Source organism: Puma concolor, chromosome C1, assembly GCF_028749965.1.
Source record: "Puma concolor isolate L17-30 chromosome C1, mPumCon1.1.hap2, whole genome shotgun sequence".
In the NCBI taxonomy this organism is placed as follows: domain Eukaryota; kingdom Metazoa; phylum Chordata; class Mammalia; order Carnivora; family Felidae; genus Puma; species Puma concolor.
Window position 1 is genome coordinate 174,854,371 of NC_141674.1, and position 10,369 is coordinate 174,864,739.

Below are 10,369 nucleotides of genomic sequence, written 5' to 3' on the forward strand. Positions count from 1 at the left end.
GACTTCAGTCATCTCTAAAATTGTTCTTTTTTTTTTAAGTTTATTTATTTATTTACTTTTGGGAGAGAGATAGAGAGGTAGGGAGGGAAGGAGGGAGAGGGAGGGGCAGAGGGAGAAAGAGAGAGAGAATCTCAAGCAGGTTCTGCACTGTAAGCACAGAGCTCAATGAAGGGCTTGAACTCACAAACTGTGAGATCACAACCTGAGCCAAAATCTGAGATAGATACGCGTCCCACTAGAATTGTCTAGAACTCACAAACTGTGACATCACAACCTGAGCCAAAATCTCGGATAGATACGCGTCCCACTAGAATTGCCACTCAGGCGTCCCACTAGAATTGTCTATTCTTGACCTTTCTCTCTTCCATGTTAATTAGGAACAGCTGTCACCTATCAGGGAAAAACTAACAAAGTATAATATAATATAGTGTATAATATAATTAATAATATAATAATATAAATTCTGGTTAGCAATTGTTGGTGGATAGGGATATTGATTTTTTATGCTGTCTTGAGTAAATTGCTAAACTTATAGTTCTAATAGATTCTTTAGAATTTTCTATGTAGGTAATTATAGGATCTGAATAGAAGAAGTGAACACATTTTTGTTCCAATAGCATACCTCATTAGCTTTCTTAATGCATTGGTTAGGATCTCTATTCCAATGATGAAGAAGTGATAGCATTTTGTTTTACTCTTGACTTTACTGGGAATGCGTACACAGTTTCACCATTGGTATGCTCAAAATAAAAAAATTTTAGATAGGGGCGCCTGGGTGGCTCAGTTGGTTAAGCGTCCAACTTCGGCTCAGGTCATGATCTTGCAGTTTGTGAGTTTGAGCCCCACATCGGGCTCTGTGCTGATAGCTCAGAGCCTAGAGCCTGCTTCAGATTCTGTCTCCCTCTCTGTCTGCCCTTCCCCCGCTCACACTGTGTGTCTCCCTTCTTCTCAAAAATAAATAAACATAAAAAAATTTTTAAATATACTTTTTGAAGTTAATAAAGTTCCTTTTCACTGTTAATTTGTTAATGGCTCTTCTCTTGATGACTGGTAAACTTATCAATTCCTTTTCCACATCTACAAAAGTGATCCCTCACCCTCTTCAATCTATTGATACTGAAAATTTCTTGCATTTGGTATTCTTGGGTTGAGATATATTAATTTTTAAATAATTCTGAATTTGATTTGTGAGTATATAACTTAGAATCTATTTCAGTTCACAAAAGGGATTAGTCTACAATTTTATTTGCTTGCACTGTAGTTACTGTTTTTCTACCAAAGTAACAGTAACCTCATAAAATGACTTAAATAGCTTTTTCACTGTTTCTATACCCTGAAAACCTATATATATCTACATTTGTATACATATTCATAATAAAAATATTACAAATATCTTTTTCAAATTTGCAGTTATAAGACAAGTTCTGAGAATCTAATATCCCCAGAACTATCATTGACAATGTGACTATCATTGACAATACAGTCAATATTTCTATATAAGTTTTCTACTCTTATCTTTATTTTGCTTTACTTCTACTTCTTTGTTGTTTACTCTGTTCTTTTCTAGATTCTTGACAACACATATCTTTCTGCCTTTTTTTAGTAAATGCAGTTGAGGTTCTAAATTTTCCTCTAAGCATCTTTTTTTTTTTTTTTTTGAAACAGCGAAACAGAGAATGCAGGGGAGGGGCAGGGCGGGGGTGGGGGGGGAGAGAATCTGAAGCAGCCTCCATGTCCAGCACAGAACCTGACGCCAGGCTCAATCTCAAGACTGTGAGATCATGACCTGAGCCAAAATCAAGGTTTTGATGCTTAACCAACTGAGCCACACAGGCGCCCCCTCTAAGCACCATTGACATGCAGTACTTCCATTTTCATTCAATTGTAAATATTTTTCATTTCCCTTATGTTGATAATAATTCTGAGAATATTACTTTGGCAATATTTAGCTATGTCTATGTAGTATAGGGTGGTAGCTATCATGGAAGCTGAGATACTGAGTCTCAAAAGAGCTGTCACAAGAGCAAATGGAGACAATCTAAGTGATCCTGAAAGAGTAGATTTAATTGTCATTAAGGCTCAAGGAGCAACCAGGACAGTTAAAGATCTTCAGTGAATCTGTCAGGCTTGCATTTTAGAATGCCTTTTTTCCTTTCACTCTTTTCAGAAGACTGTGGGCTATCAAAACTGATGTAGTTTCTGGGTAATAGATAAGAAAGACCCTACAGTATTCTTTAATGAATGTGACTGTAAAATGAGTCCCATAATCACTAAAGAGGGAGACAGACATTTTTCAGATGGAAAGTACAAGGCCAAGGAACACTTTTTCCTCAGTTAAAACTGGTGGCTTTCAAACCAGAGAAACCTTTGATCTGTGCTGATACCAAGTATACAATAACCAAAATACTGTTCTCTCATTGCTGAAGGAAGGTAACTGTATTTGAAGTGTATTTGGAGGTATTCAAAAGGCTTCCTCCAGGCTTTGGTTCCACTCCTTATAGCAACTGTATAGTTTTTTTTATTTATTTTTTTTTAATTTTTTTTTTCAACGTTTATTTATTTTTGGGACAGAGAGAGACAGAGCATGAACGGGGGAGGGGCAGAGAGAGAGGGAGACACAGAATCGGAAACAGGCTCCAGGCTCTGAGCCATCAGCCCAGAGCCCGACGCGGGGCTCGAACTCACGGACCGCGAGATTGTGACCTGGCTGAAGTCGGACGCTCAACCGACTGCGCCACCCAGGCGCCCCAGCAACTGTATAGTTTTGCCAAGATTACGTTGTAGGCAAGTGGGACTAGAAAACATCCTTGGCTATACCTTTGAAGTTTTCTCATCAGTGAAGGTTTTAAAATGTAGTCAATTTATCCTTGCCATGACAATAAAACTAACAGCTCTGGCTAATGCATTATGTTAATCAGCACTAGCAGAATGGAAGACTAGAATCCTCTCTCAAGTTACAATACACACTTAATGTACAAGGATGTAGTCAAAGATTATCCTGGGAAAAAAGAACATATTATGAACAGTGCCAACCTTTGAAAAACTGTCATGGCTTTTTATTTATATTATAAAGTACTATGATTATCCCAGATTGATAAAACCTACAAAGAAAATCGTTTTATGGATACTGTACCAGTATTTATAAACATTAGTATGCTTCCTTTAACTTCAAAACCACACGATCACTGAAGTGCACTTATATTAATCTTCTTACTTATACATAATTAAATTTAAAAGACCACCTTTCTTTTGATTTATCAGTCTTTCTTTTATCACAAATTTGGTAATCACAACCGTTTTTGAAAAAATTTCATTGGGAGAAGACTAAAACAAACTTCCCTAAATCTATTATTCTTCTTTATAAGGTGAGAAAGCAAATCTTGGTGTTACTTGGGGGTCATTCTAGAAAATATGTAGATAATTTGGGCACAAAAGACAGATTTATTATCCAAAATTCAGCTCTGCCCTCATGACCCAAGCCTCTCAAAAGCTCACCTTCCAATACCATCATCTTTGAGGGTTAGGATTTCAACACAAGAATTTGGGGAAGGGAGGGACATATTCAAACCATAGCAGAATACGAAGGTGTGAATCTTAGATTGAGGATTTCAAAAGGATGCACACTTTTGAAATAATAAGTGCAATGAAAGGTACCAAACAAGAAAGTACAAGGATAGATAAAGGGTATTGGGAGTTCAAATAATACAGAAACTGAACTTGTAGGGGGACCAATCCATCAACATGTAATTTTCTTTGCTGTACTGAGCACTCAGGCATAGGAGCAGAGAAGTCCGATTACATGAAATATGAAGTAATTTGTAAGAAGGACAAGGAGATGAGGAGTTTAGGCATAAAGGCAATAGAGTAACTGAAATAAACTTGGAAGGTCAAGAATCTGAAGATCTAAACAGGAAAAAAGGAGAAGGAAATGTTTATACAGAGTCAGCAATGAGCCTACTTTTAACAAGCACCTTGCCTACGTGTCATCTAATTCTCACATCAACCCTTTGTAACAGAGTTTATTTCACTGATGGACAAACTCAGGTTCAAGAAATTAAAGTGAGTTCTACCTATTATTAACCTAGTAGGAAAGGAGATGATTATGAAAGAATGGGATATTCAAGTTTAAGATTTCAGACATGGAACCAAAGAACCAGGGCATATCTGAACATAATTCAGTGTTGTAATCAAATAACCCCTCCAGGAATAATTTGACAGATATTAATGATATTCATCCTAGTTGTTACACACTAGGTAATTATCCACAGATGATACCCAGTTTTCATTACTTTTATTGATAACTATCATTAGTATTAATTTTATACACCAAAGTCAAGGTTTTTTTTCTCTCTTATTAGTTCTTTGAGAGGTATAAAAACCCTCCCTGGTAACACATATCCCTGATTCTGAGAAGCGTGAAGTCATTATCATATAGTGTTGGGAAATTGCTTCTGAGCTAACTTATTTACTTTACAGAGCTCCCTTTTATCTCTCCCAAGTTTGCTCAGTACAACCAGACAGTAAAAAGGAGAAAAGGCCTATTAATTGTGTGTAGTGAATAAAAAGAAAAAGCACAGAGAGGAATCAATTGCCCTTTCTCCCAATCTCTGCTGCTAGCGTTAGGGTAGATATTCTTCCACAGGATAGGTATGTTAGCAAAAGATGAGTTAAATGAACACTCTTGAGCCAAGACAAAGCCCCCAGATGGCTGCCATTTTTAATTGTTCTGTTGTTTATCCTCAAAAATAAGCAGCAGAGTACTAAGAGCATAGGAACTGGAATCAGACTCCCCAGCTTCTTAGTCCTGCTACTGTTAGCCGAGTGACTAGGATAAATTAGTGAATGGGAGCACAGAAAGTAAATCTGAAAACAGGAAGTGCAAATGCTCCATTAACTATATTTAGTATTTAAGCATCTTATGATCAAACAAGTTACTATCCCACAGCAGTCCAACCCCTGGGTGAGGCTCTGACCTTCCTGTAATTACCTGACCAGCTAAAAAAAAAAAAAAAAGGCTAATTCTTCACCAGTCCCTCTCCTTTGGGCTATTATATAAGCTTAGGATTCTTTCCATTGTTCAATCACTTAATGTGCAGATCAGTACAAAATTTGCTTTCATAAATTTTAAATTTTATGTAAAAATTATCTGACCACTTAACATTAATATAAGATTTTGTGTATTCAAGGATAGAAAATTACAACCACATCCTGCAAAGGAAAAATCCCAAAATACACTGATTCCTGCTGTCATTTCAGCCTCCAGGATTAACTAATCACAAACAGGATTTAATGAACTGACTATACACTAACACACACACTAATTAGAAAGCACATGTTTTTGGTCCACTCCAGCAGCCAGGAGGTCCTGAGTCTCTCCCATATCCAGCTGCATGTCTCAGAGCTCTCCTCTCCCATCTGGGAGGTTTTAGGGCTACACACCCAAAATGGTCTTTGCTGCTCAACCTTTCATTTCCAGAGCATCCTCTTTTGTGGCTGCAGCAGACCTCATGTGTCTCTGAGGCTGCTTATCAAAGTGAGTTTTCTTTGCTTATTTCTTTCTTCTAAATTATTAATGCTTTCCTAGGGTCATTTTTTTCTATGTGTTTATCTCAATTCTTGTGGATTAGGCTTTTCTCTATACCTACAGATCCTTGGTTGAACACTCACATTTAAGAATTAAGCCCTACTTAGCATTTCTCCAAAGAAGATATACAAGTATCCAATAAGCACATGAAAAGGTGCTCAACATCATTATCAAAATCATAAGAGCTGCCATTCCACACCTGTGAGGATGGCTACAGTAAACAGAAACAAGTGTTAGTGAGGATGTGGAAAAACTGTATTCCCCACACTTCACTGGTGGAAATGTAAAATGGTGCAATCTTTTTCATATAAAGCAGTCTGCAAGTTTCTTAAAATGTTCAACACATAGATAACATGTGACAAAGCAATTCTACTCTTTCGTATATACTGAAAAGAAATGAGAACATGTCCTTGCAAAAATGTGAGCATGAATGTTCATAACAGCATTATTCGTAACAGCCAAAAAGTGGAACTGAAGTAGGGCAGTGACAGTGGAAATGGAGAGAAGTGAATAGGGCTGGAAAAAATTTTGGTAGAAGTAACAACCTTGACTGATAGGATGAGAGAGGTGAGAGAAGGGGTCTAAGATAACACAGATTTGATTTAAGTGAACAAATGAATGGTGTCTCCATTTAAAAAAGAAAAACAGCGGAGCAGATGGATTTTTGCAGAGACATCAAGAGTGCAGTACAGGATACCCTAATCATTATAAGACATACAAGAATAGACGTTCATATATTTATTCCCTCTGTTCAGTCACCTAAAGTATTTTTTACTAACAAACATTATTTAGGTAATGGGCTTTTTCTCCTCTACTGTCTAACCCCCTTGACAATTTTGTTACATATTCTACATAAACTGTGCTCTATTTTAATTAAATTAACAGAATTAGAATATAAGTTTTCTATATAATATTTCATTGGGTAAAGATTAAATTTTAATATTCCAAAAAATTTAATATTGTATTTTCCTCCCTAGCAACATAAAAATACATTTTATATAATTGTCTGTGGAAGGAGAAAATGGATAGAAGTAAAGCTTAAATGGTTTCAATTTTTTCCATCCCATAACCAAGGTTCACTTGTGTAGTTATAGGGTAAAACTGAAATTACATGGCTATTCAATTACTGTGAAAAAAAATTGAATCTTTTTAAGTTTCCTATGTAGAGCTTTTGAGCCAGTGGAAAAAGACTTTTCTTCTTGACTTGTGCAGAATTGAAATTCCCTTCACTTTGATCTAGATTTAAATGTCATTCCTCTTTCAATCATATAAGCATAGGCAATGAGTGTTCTCAATTCTTTTTTGCATCATGTAGCACATGTTTTACCTTTAAAATGGTAATAAAAATACTCAAATTCATGATTTATATATATTCTAAGAGACAAAAGTCATTTCAGAATTGAATATTGCATGCAACACTGTATTATATTTTAATTCTGGTTGAATTGTATCACATAATGCTTTTTCTGAATTTCATGTAAAACCTTGAAAGTATAACTAAAATTTTCCATGTAAAATTTTTTTAATACTTGTTATTATTGTAATGTGTTCATAAATGGTTTCAAATAATTTGTACAAAATTAAGTAAAAATATAAGATGGGATATAATGCAATGATTTTTTTAAATGTTTTTATTTATTTTTGAAGGAGAGGGAGAGAAAGACAGAGTATGAGTGGGAGAGGAGCAGAGAGAGAGGGAGACACAGAATTTGAAGCAGGCTCCAGGCTCTAAGCTGTCAGCACAGAGCCCAATGCGCGGCTCAAACACACAAACCGTGAGATCATGACCTTAGCCAAAGCCGGACACTCAACCAACTGAGCCACCCAGGCACCCCTATAATGCAATGATTTTTTAAGAACCCTGGGTAATAATAACTTTGTCCCCTATCCTTTGAACAAAAATAGAGCTAGGGGTGCCTGGCTGGCTCAGTTGGAGGGGCATGCGACTCTTGATCTCAGGGTCGTGAGTTTGAGCCCCATGTTGGGTGTGTAGATTACTCAAAAAAAAAAAAAAAAACTTAAAAAAAACTTTTTAAATAGAGCTATCTTTTGTGTAACATGTGCTCAGTTCTTTCTTTGTGCCAGGAACTATCACACATATTATTTGCTGAAATAAATTTGATTGTCCTAAACAATGAAGATGAGGAAGGCGAAAAACAGAGACACGGAGTAACTTAACCAAAGACCACAGTGATACCTGGCAAAGGCAAGACTCACACCCACTTACCTGCCTGCAAAGGCCAGGTTCTTCACGCGCGCACACACACACACACACACACACACACACACACACACACAAGCATGCTAATTATTTTTCAGTATCTGGGGAAAGTGTGAGAGAAAAATTATAAATTAACTTTTAAAGCACTTTATTGATATTTTATTAAAGAAAGAAAACACTGAGTGAGTTAATATGAAAAGTTAACATAATATTCTTCCTGGCTCTTTGTCCTCTCAGCGTTCTGAAGGCAAAAAAATTGGAACCAGTAACTCATAATACCAATGGCATGACCATCATGTAGCTGTTTTCTCTAAAGTGTTCAAAGTTACTGTGAATTTTTTTAACTGAATTAATATACCAGTAAAATAAATAAAGTGAAAGCGGCCAGAAATTCAAGTCTAAACAAAAACTTCTCTGGAGATCAATACTCTGAAGATCAACAATTTATATAATTAAGCATTGAATTATTGTTTTTAAAAATCCAACTAAAAAAATTCCAACTAAATAGTGGTAAGTGAAATTGCATCCAACCAAAGAATATCTCTCATTAAAAGAAAATGCTGAGAGCTAGATGGTAGTCAGGCTGGAGATGTAGCAATGGTTACCATGGAGGCAAATTGGAATGGCTAGAAAAGACCACAATGTATCAAACTTAACACCTCAACTTGCTTCTCAGTAATTACTTCATACCAACATCCCATTGCTTTAAAGGCATTCTGTGCTGGTTTGTTATAGGAGTAGGCTGACATATCATTAGGCTTCAGGTTTTCACAGCTCTTATACAGAAAACTTTTGTATAAGTTTTTAGTGTGATTTTTCTTGTTAATCTTCCTTATGTTTTTGCATTGACCTTGGCAGTCATAACTATGGACTGCTGATTTTTAAAACATAATATTTCTGACATTTTATCAAAACTAATGAAGAACATCCTAGTTTCTCACCCTGTGTGTTCCTAAGAAAAAGAAAAATCTTCTGGGTCCAATATTCAAAGTAAACATGACCACTTTTAGGAAAGATTTACTCTCTCACACTAATAACATTTTTAAAATCCATTAAATGAAACATGCAATGATTAGAAACAAACAAAAAAATTGCTTTTATTCCTCACTGATTGGTTCCCAATATGAACAAAGGGTTCACTCTAGTATCTTCTATGTGTATTTTTTAAATGAGATCACAAACTGAAGAAATGTTTCATAGGCCAAACTGTGTTGGGGTATGCATTATAGCCATAGTACATCTATAATCATTTATACATTTTCCAGATTTTTTTTAGCTTAAATATGCATAACTTTCACAGTGAAGTTGAGATTGTTTAATTTTTCCACTCCTTAGCAATCACTAGCAATGGCCAAAAGATGCCCAATACCGCACAAAAATGAAAATAGTAAAGTGCATATAGATTTCACAATTACAAGTAAAAATTGTTTTATTTCCCCCAATTCCAAATCATATTAACTAAAACCTACCCATTCTGGCATGTTGGTTTATTTTAACATGTATTTTTCATATAACTAAATTGGCCTAATTTATTGAACACCTCATTGTATTACAACACTTCTTTTTATTTGGTCATTCTCAGCATAAGACGTTGTAGCCATGAAAATAAAATAATATGTAGAAGTAACAACATTGTTACCGTAAGTATTTACATACTTTTCCTCATATAAATGTTCAGCTCTCATCAGAAATGCAAAATTAATTTTCTTGTCTTCTCACCGTTCCAGTCATATGATGTCAATAATGAACTTTTCATAAGATCACACATCGAAAATATTGTAGAAATGGAGGCATTGGTAGTGACAGCAGGCAATATAATGTACCGCAATTTGTTCAACCTCTTTATTACATCTGCTAGTGAAAAGCACCACTATGCACCCAAGAGGTTAGACCAAATGAATCTCGGTTTCCCTCTTCTCTCTCATCCTCTCACCCATCAGTCCCCAAACTCCCCTTCCTACACAAGTCTGAACCTATCCTTTCTTCAATTTCCACACTGCCATTGCTTTAATTCAGATTTACAGGACTTTTCACTTGGATTATTAAGTATCTCAACTGGTCTCCTGCCTTCCTCACTCTGTCATCCCCTCCTTCCTGTTCTCCACTCTCTTGCCAAAGTAATCTTTCTAAAACTCAACACTATTCATATCTATCCCCTCGTAAAAACCACCAAGGGGTCTCAGTGTATTTTCAGGATAGTCTAAACTTTAAGCAATTTTTCATGGCTTTCATGTTGTGGTCCTTGCTTGCCTATTCAATCTTGTCCTATTATCTCATAAAACCTAATAATACAGCACACTTGAAATTCCACAAGAACAATGCTCTCTGTTGCCCTCATGTGCTTAGAAGACTCAGTCCCAACTCACACCCCCTCCCAGGCCATCCCATCTCCTTGCCCTTCCAGACTGAGTGGTGAATAAGGTATGTCTCCTTCATGCTCTGTACCTACCATATTTATACTACCACCACACTGCTTGTGTGCTTGTATTCTCCTCTAGAATCTGTTTTCTGACCAGGAGTTCCTAAAGAATGAAATGATTTTTAATTTCTACATAACATGTTAA